At 38.2% G+C, this 25,050-nt stretch overlaps 1 protein-coding gene across 5 annotated transcripts in view; it reads left to right on the top strand.

Annotated features, from left to right (window-relative positions):
- The window catches only part of ESR1 (estrogen receptor 1), a 447,068-nt gene that overhangs the window by 41,149 nt on the left and 380,869 nt on the right, over positions 1 to 25,050 (top strand). For 4 of the 5 annotated variants that reach the window (XM_009205860.4, XM_017957417.3, XM_017957418.3 and 1 more), the window contains exon 2: positions 6,629 to 6,759. The gene's annotated coding sequence lies outside the window, so the exon portion shown is untranslated. Of the gene's footprint in view, positions 1 to 6,628; positions 6,760 to 20,621; positions 22,944 to 25,050 lie in introns of those variants that run through there. The other variant, XM_017957422.3, reaches the window with a different exon arrangement.

Below are 25,050 nucleotides of genomic sequence, written 5' to 3'. Positions count from 1 at the left end.
TAGATTGGTTCAGAGGAAGCCATCAAGGTCCTTTTGCAAATGGATGATCTGCAGTTTTGAGATCCTTCTTTCCTCTGCTGTTCATAGAAATGGTCTCATTGGAATAGTCCCTTTCGGAATATTACTAAGGACACCAAAAAATCCACAAGAAAATTTGAGTGTATCTGACAGAAGAAATTTGGCTTTTGTATTCTAATAATTATTTATTAGATGCAATAACTGGTCAGAATTTATTTGCTTAAAACCATGTAAAGAAAGGTGCTTAATAAAGATAATAGCATCACATATAGTATCTGTTTTAGTATCTTTCACCTTAAAACTATGTGACAAATAAAGACATAAATTGCTCTTCCTTTCCAATAAGCAATTTTGGAAATTCCTTATTGTGAAATTCCAAATTTTAGAAAATTTACAAAATTTAAGATTTTGTACCTACCTGCGTCAAGTTTTCCGAAAGAACATTTAAAGATTAATGTTACTTAGAATCCAATATATGAATAGTTTAATTTAACTCATATTGTTAAATTCTTTTTCTAATTTTATTTAAGAAATGAGTAATATTGACAAGGGCCTTGCTGTGGTTTATTATGGCCTGTCCTAGAGTCTCTATTCCCAGCTAGATTAAAAGTGCCTCAGGGCTGGGCGTGGTGGCTCATGCCTGTAATCCCAGCATTTTGGGAGGCTGAGGCCAGTGAATCACTTGAGGCCAGGTGATTGAGACCAGCCTGGCCATCATGGTGAAACCCTGTCTCTACTAAAAATACAAAAAATTAGCCGGACATGGTGGTGCATGCCTGTAATCCCAGCTACTTGGGAGGCTGAGGCAGGAGATTCACTTGAACCTGGGAGGTGGAGGTTGCAGTGAGCTGAGATAACACCACTGCACTGCAGCCTGGGTGACACAGAGAGACTCCATCTCAAATAAATAAATAATAAATAAATAATAAATAAATAAATAAAAATTAAAAGTGCCTCAGGTGCATAGATGGGGTTATTTAGGATTGCACCCTGTGCCTTGGGAAGTGCCTGGTACACACTGGTGTTTGGCACATAATTGTAGTGTGAGATTGAGCCTGACATGTTCCTTGATCCCTAGACAATCTCTATCAGGTATGATCAGTAAGGTGCAAAATATGATATAGGACTATTACATAGTAGTGCACTATAATATGTGCCTAAAGCCATAACGTCAACTAATACAATTCAGCAGAGCAGAATGTGAAGAGTGCTTGCAGAGTGATGAGCACCATGGTGAGAAAGCATAAAGAGAAGAAGGTATTTCTGGGTCGGTGCAGGATGGTTAGGGATAGCTTTGGGTAGGAAATGACTCTTGATCATGACCTTAAAGGATAGGTAATGTTTACACGGGAAGATACAAGGAAAAGGAGGCGCATAATGAAAGGCATAGGGGAGAAGGTTTTGGGAAACCATCAGTCTGACAGAAACATAGTTAAGAAAAGTGCAGGGTGGTGGTAGGAGGTAATTTGGAAGTGGAGAGTCAGATGTCCTATTAAGGAGCTTGGACTTTGTCTTGTAGGCATTAAAGATGTTGGTGTAGGATTGGAATGAAATAATGACTTAATCTTAGAAAAATACTGTGTGGATTGAAGTTTTCAGATGAAGAGTGGGTACATCAATTTTAGGTGATAGAAATAGTTCAAGAGAGGTGTCACACCATTTAAAACATCTTTTAGGACTTGCTTTTTGAAATCATGATTGTTTATGGTTGTAAGGATTTTGTTTCAGAAATGACTGGTGGAGAAAGAAGTGTATTGAGAGTCAAAAGATGGGACTATGCCACTGATGGGCACAGCGAAAAGCTGCAAGCTTGGTGCCCCGTCTTCCCAACTGTAAAATGGGCATAACAACTACCAGACTTCCATCAAAACATTACGCTAGCGATACGATGAAGACTAAGTGATAGAACTTTAAAAGGCAGCATGCCTCATATGTGTAAAATGCTATTTACTTGGAATATTTTTGTAGTAAAATTATTTTCTTTGGACAAGATATAGATTCAGAAGAAAATGATCATATTTCTATGAGATTAGGATTCAGACCATTAGAACTTCTTTTTTTTTTTGAGACGGAGTCTTGCTGTGTCGCCCAGGTTGGAGTGCAGTGGCTGGATCTCAGCTCACTGCAAGCTCCGCCTCCCGAGTTCACGCCATTCTCCTGCCTCAGCCTCCCGAGTAGCTGGGACTACAGGCGCCCGCCACCTCGCCCGGCTAGTTTTCTGTATTTTTTTAGTAGAGACGCGGTTTCACTGTGTTAGCCAGGATGGTCTTGATCTCCTGACCTCGTGATCCGCCCGTCTCAGCCTCCCAAAGTGATGGGATTACAGGCTTTTGCCACCGTGTCCAGCAGAACTTTTTATATTTATTAAATAGCTACTTTATGTTGGGTACTGAATAAGTCTTATTTTTAACACCTCATTTCCCTCACAAAATGGATGGAATCTTTGGACTAGGGGAAATGTATGGTCTCTGCAGCTGTAGTATTTTATGATTCTATAGCTTTTGCCTTCAGCAACCTTCTCTTAGAATAGTGATTTAAGGGCTGGGCGTGGTGGCTCACACCTGTAATCCCAGCACTTTGGGAGGCCGAGGAGGGCAGATCACCTGAGATCAGGCATTTGAGACCAGCCTGGCCAACATGGTGAAACCCCGTCTCTACTAAAAATAAAAAATTAGCCCAGTGTGGTGGCATGCACCTGTAGTCCCAGCTACTAGGGAGGCTGAGGCAAGAGAATCACTTGAACCTGGGAGGTGGAGGTTGCAGTGAGCTGAGATCGTGCCACCGCACTCCAGCCTGGGCGACAGAGCATTTAAGCCCGGTGGCTCACACCTGTAATGCTAGCACTTTGAGAGGCTGAGGTGGGTGAATTGCTTTTGCTCAGGATTTTGAGACCAGTCTGGGCAACCTGGTGAAACTCCATCTCTATAAAAAATACAAAAATTAGCTGGTTGTGGTGGTGCACGTCTGTAGTCCCAGCTACTTGAAAGGCTGAGGTGAGAGAATGACTTGAGCCCAGGAGATCCAGGCTGCAGTGAGCTAACATAGTGCCACTGCACACTGCATTCCAGACTGGGCAACACAGCAAGACTTTGTCTAAAAAAAAAAAAAAAAATAGTGACTTAAGATACTGACAGTATAAGCACAACCAAACCCATGGGCATCTGTGCTGGGAATAAAAGGCAGACGTGTTTTCATTGCACTGATTTAGAACTCTGTTTGGAAAGGAAAACTGAGATCTCTCCCGCAGTTGCCTAAAATGCTTTATAGTTATGGGAATGGAAAAGCTGAACTCTGTGATTTGTGGGTAGAGGGAAGGAGGACGAGTGTCCTTTCTGATTTCCTCTTTTTCCTTCTCTTCCAAGGGGAACTAAAAGGCTAGGGCAACAATTTAAAAAGAAAAGGCAAGGAGCTACTAGGGGCAGAGTTGGGAGGGAAAAAGGCCAAACCCACTAAACAATTTCACTTCAGTTACAGTAAATCTCAAATGATGATGCTACACTCCTGAGAATGTTCCATGGTGGAAATGCCTGGGCTTTGAAGTTTGAGCAGGGAAGTACCAGGAGAGGGTGACATGATAACATTCAGCAGGAAGAACACTGCTCTTGTCTGTTTGACGGTCCTATTCCTCCAGATCACTCAGTCTTCACCAATCAAGCACATAGCTCCTTCACATGTCATTTGTGGAGGGAAAGACTCCTAGGAAAATGTTTTCTAGGAAAGGGAAAAAAGCAGAAAGGAAAGGTCTCCTGCTTGCTACAGCATTCGTGTTGCACAAGCAGTATTAATGTAGTGGTGGTATTAATCACTTAGAAGAGTTCACGTATTATTCCTATCTGGGCTCTGCAGGGTCCTTTCTTCACTTCTTTCTCGCCATTTGGATTCTGTCCATTTTACTCCTCCCTCTGCACTTGGAATGGAAGCGAAATTTGTTGTGCCAATTCTCTACTTGTTAGAAGCCATGGTAATGTTTAGTAGGAGAAAAGATTTGTACTGCTACATAGAAGGAGGTTTTGGGATTATTTAAGGCTTTACTTTGTTGATGGGATTCCTAGAATCTACTACCACTGGGTACACTAGACAAGTTTGTAGATTTACAAAAGTGTGGAAAGCATGGGTTGCACTTGACTTCTTTATCCAGCTCTTTGGTTCTAAATTTATTGCCAATTTTATTTATCAAACCTATTCTCAGTGGAGTAGTATTTTCTGTGGTCACAAGGAAACATCTGTGAGCTTAAACCTTAGAGGCAGATAGCCAGTTAGAACATTTGGCATATGAAGCTTAGATAGCAGAAGAGAAAAATTAATCAAGGCAACCCTCAAAAATACTGAGAAGGCAACTAAGAAAAATTTCTTATCACTGACAGACTGCAGTATTGAGTTCGTGTTAATTAGGAAATGTCAGAATACATAATGAATCAATGAGGAGTGTCATATTATGGCAAGTTTCAATGTTGGTGTCAATCTTGACTACCAAGATTTATGGTAGATTATATAATGGAATCCTGAGTTCTGAGAGATCAAAGAAAAATGCTGGCTCTTTCTTCATCCATTCTCTTAGGTCAGGCCTACCCAGCAAGAAGCCAAGTTGAGAATTGAGCAATTATCTGAAGTGGGCAGTGGAGACGGCCAAACCAGATAATATATAACCAGAAAGTCACCATGGAGGGAAAATGTGGACTGAAAATAGGATAAGGGGTGGAGGTAGAATGTCAAGCCATTTGGTCAGTGTCCACAGTCCAGATTTACTGAATAACAGCCAATTCCTTACTTCATGTGGTTATTTAGAGCAAGACTAAAAGACTAGAGTGAAAAAAAAAAAAAAAAAAAAAGAGTTCATTACTAAGGTTGTTGCATGTTTGTGCAAAATTTCTTCAAATCTCTATTATTATCTGTTACATGTCTAATTCTGAGTACTTCCAGGGATTGCATTTCATTACTTTAGATTAGTGGGTTGAAGTGGTGGAGGAAGCCCATATAATCTGACTTACATGGAGAAAACAGGTCTTTTTTATAGTTTAGTTCAGTGTTATATTTAATTAGCCTTCTTTTCCCTCCATAACGCATGCTTATGAATTTTCCCCTTAAAATTCTGAACCTCTGACCTTTATCATTTCCTCATGGAGCAATTTCTGTATCTCCTTAACTTTAGTAGAACGTAGCAATGAAATATACAAGTCCCCTAGAATAGAATTTGGGTGCATTTTGATTTTCTAAAAACACAACTACCAAAGTCTCAGGACCAGTGTGGTACTTTTTTCTTCTATTTGATATGGAAACCATAAACTACCTACTTTGAGCAGACGTTTCCCACTCCTAAAACATAGCTATCTGTCCACTGTCCCCTGTAAATCTGTCGGAGTGCACCTGCTAATTCTGAAGCCTCCCTAATACAATGTTAAACTTTCCTTTTCTTTTTTTTTTTTTGAGAAAAAAATTGTAAATTAGGTTCACTGTTGCTTGGAATTAGGAAAAAAACAAAAACAAAAACCCAGGCATACTAATATTTCAGATGGAAAAACAAAGCTAAAAATTTAACAAGTTTTTCCCCCTCACTCTATCATGTCTTGTACATTTAAAGCTGTTATACAACATTTTAAAAACAAACCAAAAAAACCCAGGGCCTTTTTCCAATAGCTTAGCTGATGACCCACAGTAAAAACATGCCCCATGGAATATTCTTAAAGCACCCCAAGGGAGTCTACTGAAATAATTTACAATAAAGGAAAAATTCAGAAGAATTTTACATACAAGTAAAAATTAAGAATGTTGTTTTATAAGCAATAGGGAGAAGCTGTATTAAGTTGCATTGCTCAATTTCTCACTTGCTCTGTGTGGTGACTACTTTTTTGACCATGTAACAACGTCTGAATCTTCGTGGTGAAATCATACCTACCACAGCCACAGCAGGTTTTGTTCTGCTGCTGCACATGTGATTTGAGATACTGTGGGTTGGGAGATTTTTTTTTTTTTTTTAATTTCTAATGGTAAAATGGATCTATAGAAATGGAAGTCATCTGTAATCCCAGCACTTTGAGAGGCTGAGGCGGGTGGATCACCTGAAGTCAGGAGTTCGAGACCAACCCTGCCAACATGGTGAAACTCCGTCTCTACTAAAAAGATAAAAAATTAGCTGGCAGGCGTGGTGGTGTGTGCCTGTAGTCCCAGGTACTTGGGAGGCTGAGGCAGAAGAATTGCTTGAACCCAGGAGGCGGAGGTTGCAGTGAGCTGAGACTGCACCATTGCCTTGCACTCCAGTCTGGGTAGCAAGAGCGAAACTACGTCTCAAAAAAAATAGAAGAAATGGAAGTCATCCCATGGGCCTGAGTTGGTGTAGTGGATTATGGCCTGTACATAAATGAAGAAATGCTTGCCAGTGGCGTCAACAGTAACTAGCTTAAGCCCTACTCAGCTTTGTGAAATAATGTAATCAAGGAATTTGATCTGAACAGGTAAGCCAAACATTGATTCTTCAGTGCCTATTGATAAGTGAGACTACTTTTCTTTTTACAGCCTCATTTCACTTAAGTGGGGAATCAAACTAGCTTTAATTAAGGAAATCTGTAGAAGTCATTCACCTCTCCCTTTCCTTCTCTGTTAAAAAAAACAAAAGGGAGAAGAAAACTAGGAAGGAGTAAGCGCAAAGATCTCTTCACGTTCTCCGGAACTGCAGTAGCAAATAGCAGCACGGCGCTTCTTGAAAAAGGATGTAGATTTTAATCTGAACTTTGAACCGTCATTGAGGTATGTGTGAACATACTAGTTTCCTCTTTCTCTCTCCCGACTTTGTCCATGAATTCGTAGGATCTAATTTGGTCATCAGTTTGGAGAACGATTTTTCATTTAATTTCTTTCATGATCAAGTATGTATTGTCAGGCGCTTAGCAGTACACCTACTATCTGATGTGCACTCTACGTGTGTTGCTTAGGTTGAAATTAAGGATACAATCTATGCACTACCACCGTTTAAAAAAATCCCCGACGCCTACTGTGTGGGTGAGGTTTCTTTGCATATTATCAGAGAGGTTAACCAATTTATTCACATACTCCGTAGTCCACTCTAAGTACGGAAAACCCAAGTTTTTTTTTTTTTTTTTCTTAAGAAGGAGTTTTTATTTCATTCTTTTTCCCTCAGAGCTTTACCATAGTTTCCAGCAAGTGAAAACATTTCTTGATTTGAATTTCACAACCTCCTTCTCCTCTTGCCAGTTGAGTGGTGCTAATAGGAAGCATAATGTGAGTGTGCATTTAATTTAACCCTAAAATAGGAGAACATCTTCAGAATATAGACTTTATATATTCAGTGACCTACCTGAAAATAGACATAATTCTAACCTTCTCAATCATTAAGAAACATTTCTATTGAATTTAATTATTCAAAGCAACAGGTAGCAGTTTCACAAGGGAAAAGAAAAGCCTTACCACTTGTGGTCACCAAGTAATGACATTATTTTTTATTTAAAATTAAGATAAAATAACTTACTGTCAAGTCCATTTCTCATTTCCTCCATAGAACATTTTAAAACTAGTTCACAAACCTCTTGAAAAGTCATGCCTCTATTACAATGAAAGTGCAAATTGTCACCATTGCCTAGAAGTCAACTTGAGGGACTGTGTATCTATGTAGCATTTTGCAAATCCAGTAGCAGCCACGTGATAGGAAAGATTAAATGCACCCCTGATTTGTGAATACTACCCTAGCCTTCAAAATGTTCAAAAGCACAGGAAGTCTGGACTTTTAAAAATATAACCTGCCCAAATTGCAAGGGAGGGGTTGGGTGTAGGACCTAGGTCTGTCTGCCAATCAGCTTGAGATGCCAGTGGACTAAACCTGACTTCACTAAAAACCAGACTGGCAACTATTACTCAGCGTGGTAATTTCCTAATTGTAGAACTGGCCTGTTTGGTGAAGTATTTCAGGAAAATTTTTAACTGGACCTTTTCTACCCTACTGCATAGGAAATGAAGGTTTCTAGGCAAAGACTTTACTTAGTGACTAACCAAAAATGGTAAATAAAGTCACCAGTTCCAGGCTTAGCTACTGTCCTCAAAAGTGCTGCAAGACTGGTCAGGCCAGTCTTCTGAGGCTGGAGGTGCATGTGGAACCCCCAGAGCCTTGTCTGCAAGGGCATGGCTTACTGCAGGCTGTTTGGAAGCACCCTGCCCCGCGAAACTCCTCTGGCTTAGGAATTTTAAACAGTTCTAGTTCTAATCTCTCTGCTCAGAGTCTGAGCAGCTGTCAATGAGCTCTCCTGTGAATCACGGAAATGTTCATGGGTGAGCTGCTCTAGCTTCTTACTTCCAAGTAGAAGGTGCCTTGTAACTCTTTGCCAGCTTGATGCAGTGAGTTCGATTCATCTTTTGGGCAGCAGGGAGAGATAGTGAAGAAGGAGGGGAAAAAAAGATTTTAATATATAAATGAGTCTTGCATCTAGCTGAGGTTGAACAAAGTAGGAGAACCAGTGCAAGTCACTGGGGGTATGGATCTCATACCATTTTCAGCATGCACCTCCCTTTCTCTCTTTTTGTTTCTACACATGTCAGTCCCTGAGTAGTCTTGCATTGCTTTTCCCACTTTGAAGTCTTAGATTCAAAACCGATGATTCCAGAAGGGTCTAAGGTGCCGTTGCTGAGACTTTGAAAGAGACCTGAAGCAAACTGTTTGGATTCTAGATGTCATTGTGCATCTGCCTGAGTAACTGTGTCACTTAGGTTGGTCACCAGAATAATTCTCCTTCATTTTTGCTGCCCTTCCAATTCATAAACAACACTGAACATCAGTGGTTCTCCCATAATCAAATATATTTGGCTCTATTAATATTAAAATTTGGTCTTGAGTAGAAAGATTCTAAGGGCTAAAAAGTAAAAGATGTAAAATGTATGTTGATAGGTTAGTGTAGAAGCCACACATGGGGTTTTCTCCACTCCCACTGTTTCATTTTTTTTAAGATCCAACACTCAAATTACAAAAGTCTATTTTTTTTTTTTTTTTTTTGGAGACTGAGTCTCACTGTGTCACCCAGGGTGAAGTGCAGTGGTGCAATCTCAGCTCACTGCAACCTCCGCCTCCCGGGTTCAAGCGATTCTCCTGCCTCAGCCTCCTGAGTAGCTGGGATTACAGGCGCCCGCCACCATGTCCGGCTAATTTTTGTATTTTCAGTAGAGATGGGATTTCACCACGTTGACCAGGCTGCTCCTGAACTCCTGACCTCAGGTGATCCACCTGCCTCGGCCTCCCAAACTGTTGGGATTACAGGCATGAGCCAACGCCCCTGGCCACAAAAGTCAATTCTTAACTTAAAACATAAAAGTTCCATTTCTTTTATGGTCTACTTAGTCATGTCTGGAGTCAGTGAGCTCAGTCAAGTGGTTTGTAGAATGACAGTTGTGATACCTATTCGTTTATCCACCAGATTATTTTCTGCTCTCCATGGTGCTTTATAGAAAACAGTTTATTCAGTCATTACAACAGCTCTAGGAGCAGGTTTCATTAAACCCACTTTCTAGGAAAGCGAACTAAGGCTTAGAAAAATCAAGTAATTTGCTAAAGACTACCCAGCTGGTAATGATATGACGGGAGTTGAACTTAGGACAATAACTCAAGATCTTGGTCCCTGTAAATATGGGTTTCGAGGTTATGTATGCAGGCAGAGGGCTTAGATCCTGAAGGAAATACAGAAGCAGTATAAAAAGGAAGGATCTCTTCCCATAGGAAGCTTGTCATCCATTGAATGAGGAACTCAGATTTCCACTGTGAAATGATATTTGTATCCCCATTGTGTGAGAGATATGGGGACTCTGATCATCATAAAAGCACATTTTTCCTGCCTATAAATGATGCTTAATAGAGCTGACAGATTATACGTATCTAGAACACTTTTACTTAGCAGAAAGACAACAGGCTAGGATTAGCTGACTAGTAATTTTATTTATCAAGCTCAGTTCCCATGCTGACTTCTCTTCCACTAGTGAAAATGTGTCATCAGATTTGGTACCAAACTGGAGAGGTGAAAGGATCCTTTGACCAGTATAATAGCCATGCCATCAGTTTTGCTTTCCTAGTTAAGTTTGATATGGATTAATGATCTACATCATTATTTTGGGGGTTTCTAAACACATATGAACTAAAGACGGAAAAGATGATGGAAACGATGGAAAGAGATGACTCAGATGTACAAAGGCTTGCAGAGAGAAGGATAAGCCAAAAAATTGGTAAATCACACATGAATAATCAAGAACTGACTACAATATAATAATATGTGTTCATTTCCACTAATGAATAAGCTGCCATTATGTCTCCTCATTCTCTATTTGGGACAAATTACTTCTCTGCTGTATTTCCATTCTTACAGGTACCTATCTGCTGTGATTTTTCTCAGTTTTGACTTTATCTTGTTGCTTTAATCTTGTCTCTAAGTAAATTGCAACCCAGTAAATATATTCCAGTATTGTTTATTGTAATTCCTGCCTTTATGTCAGGTGGCAAAAGGAAGGGACTTGTTTTATTAATTTATCAGTCTGGGTGTGTTGCTAAGAGGAGCCTTAGTACACGCTTTGATTATGGTAGATTGGGTCTAAAAGATTCAGCTGGTTTCTTCCATTTATTTTGGTCTGTCTGCATAATAAGGTCACATAGTTGATTATAGCAGTTTTCTGTGTGTCATATTGTTGGCCTGACACATAATATCAAATAAGAGGTACCAGAATTTTCTGTGCAGTCTGAAGCTGTGTGTGTACAACGACAAGTGAAAAATCTTAATTATTTGGACTTTTGGGTTCCATGATGCCAGAGAAAGCCAGACACCAGGAGCTGGAATCAGCTAAGACCTAAGACCCTGCATGCACATACAGATGTTTGCATTTTCTTCCTATTGCAACATTCAGCCATTGCTTTGGCAACTATTTCAATAATATATTACTGCTCATCAAAGTGGAAATAATGTTCTGTTACTAGTTGAGTATTGAAAAGCTCTTCATAGTTTTGTGAGTTTGCCTCAGCTCCAACATGAAAGACCCATTTCTTCAACTTACTTTGGCAACAGGAGAGATTGACTAATGTGCTTCAAAGTGATCCACTGCTGTTTCTGTTTATCTTTCTTCAATCCTACTGGGCCATGGGAAGAAGAGGTAGCAGGCATTCTTATTTGCCTCAACCAGGAAGCACAAGGCCATCCCAGGGCAGGGCAGGAGGGAGGTGGGAGGGAAGAAGCATGCTCCACAGGGCTGTTGTTTACCTTGTTGGCCAGTCAGGTCCTTTCAGGGTGGGTTTTCTGGGATAAGAGCAAAGCTTATTGGTTTTCCTTGCTGTGCCATGAAAGCACACCAGGTCACCCCAGCAGCCTCGCTTGCCTTCCCACAGCCTGCCCTTGCCTAGGGTTTCAGCTGATATCCTTTCCACTCAGGAGGAGAAATCAGAGAAAACATGGAGGAAGTGTTTCCAGTGTTAAGACTTTAGACCAAACTATAGAAATCTGTTCTACCTGGAAACCTGAAGAAATCAATCATGACTGCTATTCAGTAGAGGTAAAATAAAAGAAACAGCTTTACTGGTTAGGAGTCATAGGAAGGCTTTCTGTGTTGCCTCTCTGAGAGCTGCCTACTGGAAGGATTTGTCCTCAAAACGTGAGGATTTGTAGTGTTCCAGGGTTTATATGATACTGGCAGGATAGTTTGCTAATCTAGAGGGCTGTGCTTCGAACTTTATCCAGGGGATGTAAGCTGTGTGTTGAGGTTACTGAGCGTCTAGCACAAAGCTCTAATGTTGAAGGAGCACTGGAGGCAGGCTATGCCTCTGAACATGTAGAATTGACTAGAAATGCCAATGTTCATTTCAAAATGAAATCACTAGCTTTCTTATGCTTCCATTTAAAATGATTATTGCATTTTGCATATTGAATGCATATTAATTTCAGCAAGTTTAGAAAAGAGATAAGCATTAAGACATATGTAAATCACTTATTCTCATCAGCTATAATCACTAACAATATTTTAGTACATTTTCGTTTCATCTTTTTGTTAGCAATATGTATGTGTATAGGTATACATATTTGAGTATATATGAAAATTAAAAAACAGAAAATATTCCCACAATATAATTAATAAAAATCCAAGATACCACACAATTTCCATTTGTAATATCTATTGTATATATGTATATATACACATTATATTTATACATAAAATATATGCATAAAATAGATACACACACAGGTATATATTTTGCAAATTGAAATGTTGTTGTATGTTGTAGATTTTATTTAACATTAGAATTTATTTACACTACTTACGTGTTTTAACAAGGATTGTGGTCCACATCTGTTTATTTCCTTAAGAGTAATTCCAAAAAGTGGAAATAGAATGTCAAGGGGCAAAGTTCTTTATAAAGTCCTTAAGAAGTATTGACAGATTTTTTTTTTTTTACTTCCTTTTAAAACTTGATCATATTGTAGAAGTTCTATTTAAAAATTCCAAGCAAAAATTTTCAAAATCACATCTAGAAATCAAATCATGATTTTATTTGGCTATGCCCCTTGTAGTCCTTGTCTATGAACTTATTCTATTATTAAATATAATAGGTAATTTCCATTAATTTAACAGATAGAATTTTATTTTTTACATTTTCTCTTGTTATTGTGCAATGCATATTTTCTATTATGTTACAGAGATTTTGGGTTTTTTTTTTCCTCCCTTTTTCCTTTCTCTTTTCTTGTTCTGTACCCCTTCAGAGAAACCAATAAATACAGGTTGATGTGTATCCTCTATTCTTTGCTCCATGCTCACTCAACCCAATATTTACACATGCACTGATTTTCAGGGCAATGGTCCCTCTTTATCATAAATTGTGGGATAAGGTTATATACATAATATATACGTGTGTGTGTATTACTCTGTATCTTGGTTTTCTCACTTTGCAATATATCTTAAAGATTCTGATAAATCTTATAGCTCTATCTCATTCTTTTCAGTAGTTGCGTGCAGCATGAATTTACTATAATTTATTCAAGTAATCTGCTTTCAACCGATACTCTGTTGTGAAAAGTTTTCAACATATAAAAAAGTGCTGTCATTACAAATATTCTTAGATACATACTCTTAGTAATTGGGGGTTTTATTTTTATGGTGTTTAAGTCCCAGGAGTAGAATTGCTGGTTTAAAAGGCACGTGTATCTTTACATTTTTATGGTTTTTTCATATTATTTTCTAAAAATAATATAGCAAATCACAGTCCCACTAGTGATGTTTGAGAGCATCATTTTCCTCACTAGTACTCCTATTTCCCTGCTTTCTAATCCTTGCTGATCTAATGAGTAAGCATTGTTAATTTTCTTTTCATTTTCTTGACTTCTAATGAGCTTAAGCATCTTTTCACATTATTGTTGTTCCTTCGGATTTTCTTATCTGTCAATTACCAATGGATATCCTTGACCTATTTCTCCCTTATATAGTTGCTTTTCTCTTATCAAAAATTTGTAAAAGTTCTTTGAATATTATAGATTTTAAAACTTGGCAGATAAAGTTGTATGTATTTATTGTGTATAATATGATATTTTGAGATATACGTATATCTCAATATATCATATCGAGATATATATATACACACATTGTGGAATGGCTAAATATAGCTAATTAACATATGCATTACCTCATGAAGTTATCATTTTTGTGGTGAGAACACTTAAAACCTCTCAGCATTTTTCAAGACTATAATATATTGTTATTAACTATAGTCACCATGTTGTACAATGGATCCTTACACTTACTCTTCCCATTTAACTGAAGTTTTGCATCCTTTGGCCAACGTCTTTCCAACCCTTGCCTCCCACCCATCTGCCCGCCACTGCCCCAGCCCTGGTAACCACCATTCTACTCTCTACATCTATGAGATCAACGTTTTTAGATTCTACATATAATGAGGTCATTTGGTATTTGTCTTTCTGTGCCTGGCTTATTTCGCTTAATATAATGTGCTCATAATGTGCTCTAGGTTCATCCATGTTGTTGCAAATGACAATATTTTTCTCTATTTTTAAGTCTGAATGGTATTCCACTGTGAACATATACCATATTTTCTTTATCCATTCATCTGTTGATGGATACTTAGATTGATTCTGCTTCTTAACTATTATGCATAATGCTATAATAAATATGGGAGTGCAGATATGGCTTTGATATACTGAAGACATTCCCTTTGGGCATATACCCAGTAGTGGGACTGCTGAATCATTCGGTAATTGTGTGATTACTCCATACTGTTTTCCATAGCGGCTGTACTAACATACTTTCCCACCAAGAGTGTGCAAAGGTTCTCTTTACTCCCCATCCTTGCTAACACTTTTAATCTTTTGTCATTTTCATAACAGCCATTCTAACAGATGTGAGATGATATCTCATTGCGGTTTTAATTTCCATTTTCTGATGATTATAGTGATGCTGAGCATTTTTTCTGTAGTTTTTTTTTTTTTTTGGTCAGTGAATTGCTAAATCTTACCCCATCAATAATTTCTCCTTTGATTTTACTTTTGTAATTTTCTGCTACAAAATTAAAAAATAATTGTATGAAATAAAATTTTTCTTCCTATACATATTCTGAATTTCCTATCTATCTTCAAAAAGTCTTCCCACCTCCTATTTTCTAAAATTTTCTTCTAAAAATTTCTATTTTTTATTTTATTATTTTTAACATTTAGTGTTTTTTACATCTGGAATTTTTTTATATAAAAGTGGAAGGCTCAACTGCATCTCTTTTTATATAAAGAACCAATTGTTTGAACATCACATCTTAAATAATCTTTTCTCCAATAAATTAAATTACATTAGCATCAATTTTAAAAATTCTTTTCTCTAATCCACTAATCTATTTATTTGTTGCCAGGCCTGAGACATATTGCTTTGATTATAATAGCTGTATAGTCCATTTTAACATTTGGCAAGTTTGATGCTCCCCACTCATTAATATTATTTATAATACTGACCTAGTTTTCCTTTTTTTTTTCAGTCCAAATAGGATTTAATCAGAAGAAAGATATGTGGATTACATTTTAAAAATACTGATCAAAATAAAGATGCTCTAACCATTTAAATGGCAGGTGAAATAGACTTTAAAGTAAAAAATGTTTATCACACAATATATCAGAAAAATGTGACAAACCTGAACCAACAACCATCAGCAACATAGCTCCAAAATATTAGCTCGAACCATATGAAATTGCCAAGAGTTGACCACTTTTTGACCACAAAAGCAAAAATTTCTATAAAGAAAAGGTCAATAAAATTATGGTAAATTGAATTTTTAAAAAAATTATTACACTTTGAGTTCTGTGATACATGTGCAGAACGTTCAGGTTTGTTACAGTATAGGTATAAACATGCTATGGTGGTTTGCTGCACCCATCAACCCGTCATCTATATTAGGTATTTCTCATAATGCTATCCCTCCCCTAGCTCCCCACCCCCTGACAGGCCCTGGTGTGTGATGTTCCCCTCCCTGTGTCCATATGTTCTCATTGTTCAACTCCCACTTATGAGTGTGGTGTTTGGTTTGATGTTCCTATGTTAGTTTGCTGAGAATGATGGTTTCCAGCTGCATCCATGTTCCTACAAAGGACATGAACTCATCATTTTTTATGGCTGCATAGTATTCCATGGTGTATATGTGCCACATTTTCTTTATCCAGTCTATCATTGATGGACATTTGGGTTGGTTCCAAGTCTTTGCTATTGTGAATAGTGCAGCAATAAACATACATGTGCATGTGTCTTTAGAGTAGAATGATTTATAATCCTTTGGGTATATACCTACTAATGGGATTGCTGGGTCAAATGGTATTTCTAGTTCTAGATCCTTGAGGAATCACCACACTGTCTTCCACAATGGTTGAACTAATTTACACTCCCACCAACAGTGTAAAAGCATTCCTATTTCTCCACATCCTCCCCAGCATCTGTTGTTTCCCGACTTTTTAATGATCACCATTCTAACTGGTATGAGATGGTATCTGTTTGTGGTTTTGATTTGCATTTCTCTAATGACCAGTGATGATGAGCTTTTTTTCATATGTTTGTTGGCCGCACAAATGTCTTCCTTTGAGAAGTGTCTGTTCATATCCTTCACCCACTTTTTGATGGGGTTGTTTTTTTGTTTTCTTGTAAATTTGTTTAAGTTCCTTGTAGATTCTGGATATTAGCCCTTTGTCAGATGGAAAGATTACAAAAATTTTCTCCCATTCTGTAGGTTGCCTGTTAATTCTGATGATAATTTCTTTTACTGTGCAGGAGCTCTTTAGTTTACTTAGATTGCATTTGTCAATTTTGCCTTTTGTTGCCATTGCTTTTGATGTTTTAGTCATTAAGTCTTTGTCCGTGCTTGTGTCCTAAATGGTATTGCCTTGGTTTTCTTCTAGGGTTTTTATGGTTTTGGTTCTTACATTTAAGTTTTTAATCTTGAGTTAATTCTTGTATAAGGTGCAAGGAAGGGATCCAGTTTCAGTTTTCTGCATATGGCTAGCCAGTTTTCCCAACACCATTTATTAAATAGGGAATCCTTTCCCCATTGCTTGTTTTTGTCAGATTTGCCAAAGATCAGATGGTTGTAATGTGTGGCATTATTTCTGAGGCCTCTGTTCTGTTCCATTGGTCTATATATCTGTTTTGGTACCAGTACTATGCTGTTTTTGTTACTGTAGTCTTGTAGTATAGTTTGAAGTTAGGTAGCATCATCCCTCCAGCTTTCTTTTTGCTTAGGATTTTCTTGGCTATATGGGCTCTTTTTTGGTTCTATGTGAAATTTGGTTCTTTTTGGTTCCATATGAAATTTAAAGTAGTTTTTTCTAATTCTGTGAAGAAAGTCAATGGTAGCTTGATGGGGATAGCATTGAATCTATTAATTACTTTGGGTAGTATGGCCATTTTCACGATATTGATTCTTCCTATCCAAGAGCATGGAATGTTTTTCCATTTCTTTGTGTCTTCTCTTATTTCCTTGAACAGTGGTTTATAGTTCTCCTTGAAGAGGTCCTTCACTTCCCTTGTAAGTTGTATTCCTACGTATTTTATTCTCTTTGTAGCAATTGTGAATGGAAGTTCACTCATGATTTAGCTCTCTGTTTGTCTGTTTGTTTTGTTAATCTTTTCAAAAAACCAGCTCCTAGGTTCACTGATTTTTTTGAAGTTTTTTTGTGTCTGTATCTTCTTCAGTTCTGCTCTGATCTTAGTTATTTCTTATCTTCAGCTAGCTTTTGAATTTGTTTCCTCTTGCTTCTCTAGTTCTTCTCATTGTGATGTTAGAGTGTCAATTTGAGATCTTTCCTGCTTTCTCTTGTGGGCATTTAGTGCTATAAATTTCCCTCTAAACACTGCTTTAGCTGTGTCCCAGAGATTCTGGTATATTGTGTCTTTGTTCTTATTGGTTTCAAATAACTTATTTATTTCTGCCTTAATTTTGTTGTTTACCCAGTAGTCATTCAGGAGAAGGTTGTTTAGTTTCCACATAGTTGTGTGGTTTTGGGTGAGTTTCTTAATCCTGAGTTCTAATTTGATTGCAGTGTGGTCTGACAGACGGTTTGTTATGATTTCTGTTTTTTTTTGCATTTGCTGAGGAGTGTTTTACTTCCAATTATGTGGTCAGTTTTAGAATAAGTGTGATGTGGTGCTAAGAAGAATGTATATTCTGTTGATTTGGAGTGGAGAGTTCTGTAAATGTCTATTAGGTCTGCTTGGTCCAGAGGTGAGTACAAGTCCTGAATATCCTTGTTAATTTTCTGTCTCATTGATCTGTCTAATATTGACAGTGGGGTGTTAAAGTCTCCCACTATTATTGTGTGGGAGTCTAAGTCTCTTTGTACGTCTCTAAGAAATTGCTTTATGAATCTGGGTGCTGCTATATTGGGTGCATATATATTTAGGATAGTTAGCTCTTCTTGTTGCATTGATTCCTTTACCATTATGTAATCCCCTTCTTTGTCTTTCTTGATCTTTGTTGGTTTAAAGTCTATTTTATCGGAGACTAGGATTGCAACCCCTGCTTTTTTTTTGTTTTCCATTTGCTTGGTAAATCTTCCTCCATTCCTTTATTTTGAGCCTATGTGTGTCTTTGCATGTGATATGGGTCTCTTGAATACAGCACACCAATGGGTCTTGACTCTATCCAGTTTGCCAGTCTGTGTCTTTTAATTGGGGCATTTAATCCATTTACATTTAAGATTAATATTGTTATGTGTGAATTTGATCCTGCCATTATGATGCTAGCTGGTTATTTTGCCCATTAGTTGGTGCAGTTTCTTCATAGTGTTGATATTCTTTACAATTTGGTATGTTTTTGCAGTGGCTGGTACCGGTTTTACCTTTCCATATTTAGTGCTTCTTTTAGGAGTTCTTGCAAGGTAGGCCTGGTGGTGACAAAATCAGCATTTGCTTGTCTGTAAAGGATCTTATTTCTCTTTCACTTGTGAAGCTTAGTTTGGCTGGATATGAAATTCTGGGTTAAAAATTCTCTTCTTTAAGAATGTTGAATATTGACTCCCACTCTCTTCTGGCTTGCAAGGTTTCTGCAGAGAGATCTGCTGTTAGTCTGATGGATTTCCTTTTGTGGGTAACATGACCTTTCTCTCTGGCTGCACTTAACATTTTTTCCTGCATTTCAACCTTGGTGAATCTGATGATTATGTGTCTTGGGGTTGCTGTTCTCGAGGAGTATCTTTGTGATGTTCTCTGTATTTCCTGAATTTGAATGTTGGCCTGTCTTGGGTTGGGGAAATTCTCCTGGATGATATCCTGAAGAGTGTTTTCCAACTTGGTTCCATTCTCTCTGTCACTTTCAGGTACATCAATCAAATGTAGGTTTGGTCTTTTCACATAGTCCCATATTTCTTGGAGGCTTTGTTCATTCCTTTTCACTCTTTTTTCTCTAACCTTGTCTTCATGCTTTATTTCATTAAGTTGATCTTCAATCTCTGATATCCTTTCTTCTGATTAATTGATTCAGTTATTGATACTTGTGTATGCTTCATAAAGTTCTTGTGCTGTGTTTTTCAGTTCCATCGTTTCAGGTCATTTATGTTCTTCTCTAAACTTGTTATTGTAGTTAGCAATTCCTCTATCCTTTTTTCAAGGTTCTTAGCTTCCTTGCCTTGGGTTAGAACATGCTTCTTCAGCTCAGAGGAGTTTGTTATTACCCACCTTCTGAAGCCTACTTCTGTCAACTCATCAAACTTATTCTCCATCCAGTTTTGTTCCCTTGCTGGCGAGGAGTTGTCATCCTTTGGAGGAGAAAAGGTGTTCTGGTTTTTGGAATTGTTAGCCTTTTTGCACTGGTTTTTCCTCATCTTTGTGGATTTATCTACCTTTGGTCTTTGATGTTGGTGACCTTTGGATGGGGTTTCTGTGTGGATGTCCTTTTTGTTGATGTTAATGCTATTCCTTTCTGTTTGTTAGTTTTTCTTCTAACAGTCAGGCCCCTCTACTGCAGGTCTGCTGGAGTTTGCTGGAGGTCTACTCCAGACCCCGTTTGCCTGGGTATCACTAACGGAGACTGCAAAACAGCAAAGATTGCTGCCTATTCCTTCCCCTGGAAGCTTTGTCCCAGAGGGGCACCTGCCAGATGCCAGCCAGAGCTCTCCAGTATGAGGTGTCTGTCCACCCCTGCTGGAAGGTGTCTCCCAGTCAGGAGGCATGGGAGTCTGGGACCCACTTGAGCAGGTAGTCTGTCCCTTAGCAGAGCTCAAATGTTGTGCTGGGGGATCCATTGCTCTCTTCAGAGCCAGCAGGCAGGAATGTTTAAATCTGGTGAAGTTGTGCTCACAGCTGTCCCTTCCCCCAGGTGCCCTGTCCCAGGGAGATGGGAGTTTTATCTATAAGCCCCTGACTGGGACTGCTGCCTTTCTTTCGAGATGCCCTTCCCAGTGAGCAGGAATCTAGAGAGACAGTCTGGCTACAGTGGTTTTGCTGAGTTCGAACTTCCTGATGGCTTTGTTTACACCGTGAGGGGAAAACTGCCTACTCAAGCCTCAGTAATGGTGGACGCCCCTCCCCCGACAAAGCTTGAGTGTCCCAGGTCAAGTTCAGACTGCTGTGCTGGCAACAAGAATTTCACGCTCATGTATCTTAGCTTGCTGAGCTCTGTGGGGGTGGGATCCACTGAGCTAGACCATTTGGCTCCCTGGCTTCAGTCCCCTTTCCTGGGGAGTGAATGGTTCTCTCTCGCTGGCATTCCAGGAGCCACTGGGGTATGAAAACCAAAAAATCCTGCAGCTAGCTCAGTGTCTGACCAAATGGCTGCCCAGTTTTTGCTTGAAACCCAAGGCCTTGGAGGTGTAGGCACCCAAGGGAATCTCCTGGTCTGCACCCAAGGGAATCTCCTGGTTTGTGGGTTGCAAAGACCATGGGAAAAGAGTAGTATCTGGGCCAGAGTGCACTGTTCCTTAGGGCACAGTCCCTCACGGGCTTCCCTTGGTTAGGGGAGGGAGTTCCCTGACTCCTTGGGCTTCCCGGGTAAGGCAATGCCCCACCCTGCTTCGGCTCGCCCTCCGTGGGCTGCACCCACTGTCTAACCAGTCCCAGTGAGATGAGCTGAGTACCTCAGTTGGAAATGCAGAAATCACCTGTCTTCTGCATTGATCTCACTGGGAGCTGCAGACTGGAGCTGTTCCTATTTGGCCATCTTGCCCCTTGGTCTGGTTTTCAACCTTCAGTCTTCCACATTTATTTTAAATTAATTTTCTTCAGCTTTATTAAAAAAGACTATAAACAAGTAAGAGTAAAGCATAGTTGGTTTATGGTTGTAATGAAGTTATAGGTATGTCCTAATGATTTGACAGTTTTGCGATAGTATCTTGTAATCCAAGTACATGATACATTCCTACATTATTTAGATCTTGTGTTAGGTTTTTCCATAGGATTAATTTTCTTCATATTGGCTTTCTTGCTATGTTTCTTTTTAGTGTAAAGCTAATTCAGCAAAAGGAATAAAACTGGAAGGAAAAAATGTCTTAAACCATTATTATTGGTTGACCCTGGTGGTAGGGTTATGAATGAAACATCTTTGCTTCTTCCACTTTTTTATATTTTCCAAATTTTCCATATTAATCATGTATGATTTTTATAATAAGAAGAAATTAAATTTAAGAATTAGATAATTGAATTGGATAACTGATTGAATTAATAAAATTTAAGAATGAGAATAGGAATAACTGTGTTTTGAAAAATCATATACACAAGAGTTTTAGATGGAATTCAATACTAAATTTATATGTTATACTAAATTAGTAATTCTCAAGGAGCAAAGGTGCTGGGGAGTGTGGAGGAGCTCTTTGTTGGTGTTACACATACAATTTAAGACAATATTTTCCTTATTCCTCACCATTTTAACCGTATCACCTAGCCAGCATCTAGTAGCACTCAATAGACATCTGATGAATGAATGAATAAGTGAACGAAAACATTGTGACAAAATGGTATAACGCTTTGTATTTGAAAAATATATGAAAGTCTATTCAAAATATAAAATGGGAAAATAAAATTCAATTAAAAATCTTGTTTGGTGAGAATATACAAAAGATATACCTTCTTGTCTATGAATTAGTAATAAGAAATTGTCTTGAGGAAGTCAACCACATCTGGAAGGTTCTCTCTGGAGAAGGAACATAAGTGAAAAACACTGCACTAAATTATAACCAAGAGTCACAACTTACCATTTTAATGCTTCAGCACAGGCACAGAGACTAACATTTACTAAGCAAATAAGAAGTCTTGGCAAGTTAATTAAATAATGAATTATTTTTGGTGACCAAGGAGTTGGGCTTCTCATTTTGAAACCACGCATGAGATTTTTCCCTTTCCACTTTTTACTAAAATATTATATTAGTGTGAAAAATTATACAAGGACTGGGATAAAAAGAAATCACATCTGTCCTTGACAATGGGCTGAATATAGAGGTGAAGGAGTGGTTTTACTATCTAAATGACTGAAAAATAGGTTATGGTGCCCCAGAAAATCCTTGTTGTTTGCTGACAATTAGTGATGTCTGTTTAAATCATGCAGTTTTATTAGGCCTTAAAAATATCTTTTAGTTAGTTTCAATTTCAGCAAGGGAAAAGGAGAGCAGGGCAGAGTGGAATGCTGCTCAGAGTCCGGTTGGAAACTTTCAACTTTGTTCTCCCTGTTTTCAGATGAGTGCCCATTTGTGGCTGTACCTTTTCTCTTTCTCCTCTTACCATTACACTCCCCTCTTCTCTCTTATCTTAGCTGTTCTTTTCTTCCTCCACTTCTTAGGGAGTGGGAGAAACACCCTAAATCAGTTGGAGGTGAGGAAAGAAGAAAAGCACCCCAATCTTGGTAGTTCCTCATTCTTCCCTTCATCACGTCCCTTTCATCAAGCTCTGCCTTCATCTGCAATCTAGATACAATCCAATTTATAGTATCCATTCAACCAAAAAAATACTGAGCTTTTACTATGTCAAAGTAGTGTTCTGGATGCTCAGCTCCATCAGTAAACAACCTAGACCAACATCTTGCCATTGTTTACATCTTGCGGTGTAGAGTTTACACCTTGTGGTCTAGAATTTACATCTTGTGGTGGAGGCAGGCAGATGATTAACAATAAACTTAAGTGGGTCTAGGTGTCAAAAGGTGGTAAATGCTACAGGAAAGAGCAAAGGTCGAGCCAGGCAAGGCAGATTGGCTGTGTGGGTGTGGAGGAAGGGTGCAAGAATACTGTCAAGATAAGCCTTCCTGAGAACATTTGAGCCAGGACATGAAGGACATGAGGAAGTGAGACAGTCGCTATCCAAGGAAGGAATTTCCAGGCAGAAGAAAGAGCCAGTGCTAAGCCTTAAGGTGGGAGCATTTCTGAGAGAATGGAGAATCACTGGAGTCCATTGTGCTTGGAGCCCAGTAAGGGAGAAAAGATTGGAGGACTCAGGAGGTGCTGGGGCAGGTAAACTGCTTTTTGACTGGGGAGTTCAAAGGGTAATGCTTTGGATGAATGCAACTGAAAACTTTCTCAGAAGTGTTTTCATACTATCTCTACAATTCACTTTCATGTGAAAACTTAATTGGCGAGCAGATTAATATGGTGATCTTCCCTTAGATCACTAGGAAAATTTTGTTTTATGAACCTTTCTTACCTTTTCATTAACCAGTAGAGAAAAGAGTTGTAAAGGAGCCACAGAAAATTATAGTAGATTTCTCCCTACTACTGAGCTACTGAGATAGGAAGATGCTCACGTTAGCAACTGAGTATATTTATGTATTTTCCTTTAAGGTTTGAAAGGGCAGGAATATTTGACTTAGGATACTAGTCTGTTTAGAAACATGATTCAACTAGCTACATGACTAAACTAGCAGCTTTCAGACAGAATGCAAGGTCAAAACTTAGTGCTTGATAATAATAAAGAAAGGGCAGAGTATTATGAAATTTTATGATCTGGGTAATCTATTGGCTCCTTTTTTTTTTTTTTTTTTTTTTTTTTTGGTCAGTGTAAGGTTACAAGGTGATAAATTAAGTTGCTAATTTTCTATATCTACCATTTACTTTTCCCTTATCATGTGTCTGGCAATATGCTGAGTGTTCTACCTCTAGCATTTTATTCAAACTGTGCAATCTGCCTGCTGAAACAAGTATCATGAACTTCATTTCCTAAGGTAAGAAAATTGAGGCCCAGAGAGGTTAAATAAGTTTAGGATCATCTGCATAGCCAGTAAGTACTATACTTTAATATTCCCTCTTTTGCCTTCATGCTTTGCTGTCACTCTATGTTTAAATGAGCAAAGGACTTATGTTTAAACAGGTATATAGCAAGTAGTATTTTCTAAATGAATTCCACAAGATGCTCCATTGCAAAAGTTCAAATAAGTTTAGAAAAATGCTGCAAATTTTGTGCTTCTTAAGAGATTTACAGTGCAGATTAGCACATTAAAGCCTTTGGGAAGTTTGTATTAGAAAAACCTTTATTAACTTATTTACCCCAATTTTTTCCAAGCTTTTTGATCATGCAACCCTTTAAAAAACAACTAGTATGATTGCTTTTATAGTATTCTTTGGGATACACTTGGAGAAGTGTTACATGAAAAGATATAATTGGATAAATTTAAATATAGGAAGAATTCTTTAATAAGTTTTTGGAATAAAACACCAATTTTGTTTTTAGGCTGTTTAACATACATTTGAGCCAAGACATGAAGGACGTGAGGACATAATTTACTTTTGTCCTTGTAAGGACATAATGAACTTTTAGTGGTTTGCATTCTTTGCTTTCTTTTGAATTTCATGTTACTTTATAAAGGTAATTATTTAATCAATGAAACCATTTATTAAGTGTCAGACACTATGGTAGGTGCTGGTAATATAAAGAGAACATGTAAACATCAATGCAACATATCTCCTAGTATGGGCTTACAGTATAGTGAGAGACACAAACAAATAATTTATAGGATTGAAATAAGTCTTACATTTGCCACATCAATAAAGTACTATGGAAACAAAGGCACAAGAACTTAACTCTGTCCAAGGAAGTCTTTCAGGAGGAGGTGATATTGGAGCCGAATTTTAAAGGATTCATAGATGTTTATTTGAAGGACTAATGCAACATGTTGGAGGTGAGTCTTCAGGAAAGAGGCAACAAGAACCATTTGGGTAACAAGATAGGACTTGGCAAGTTTGGGGCGTTGTAAGTGGTTCGTTATGGCTAGAATCCAGGGCTCTCTGGAGAGACTGGGAGTACGCAGATCACTCAAGGGTTTGGAATGACCTGTCAGGCTACCAAGACAGAAATAACAACAATCAGATGTGGGTTTAGAAAGAGCATTTTGGCTGTGATACAGAACATGATGGATAATTGATGGAGCGAGATTCCTGGGGAGATAGAAGAGGATAGGGCCTTGTAAGTACATCTGCTGGTATTTTAAAATTAGAAAAAGAAATTTTTGGTAGCAAAAGCAGAACAGACCCTCCAACTCTTTGCAAATCATGGGACTAGAATGTTTGGAAAGGAAGATGCTAAAGATTTTCATTCATCTGTTTATCACCTATGTTGAGTGTCCTC

Source organism: Papio anubis, chromosome 6 (assembly GCF_008728515.1).
Source record: "Papio anubis isolate 15944 chromosome 6, Panubis1.0, whole genome shotgun sequence".
Taxonomy (NCBI): Eukaryota; Metazoa; Chordata; class Mammalia; order Primates; family Cercopithecidae; genus Papio; species Papio anubis.
This window is presented reverse-complemented; position numbering and strand designations above follow the sequence as displayed.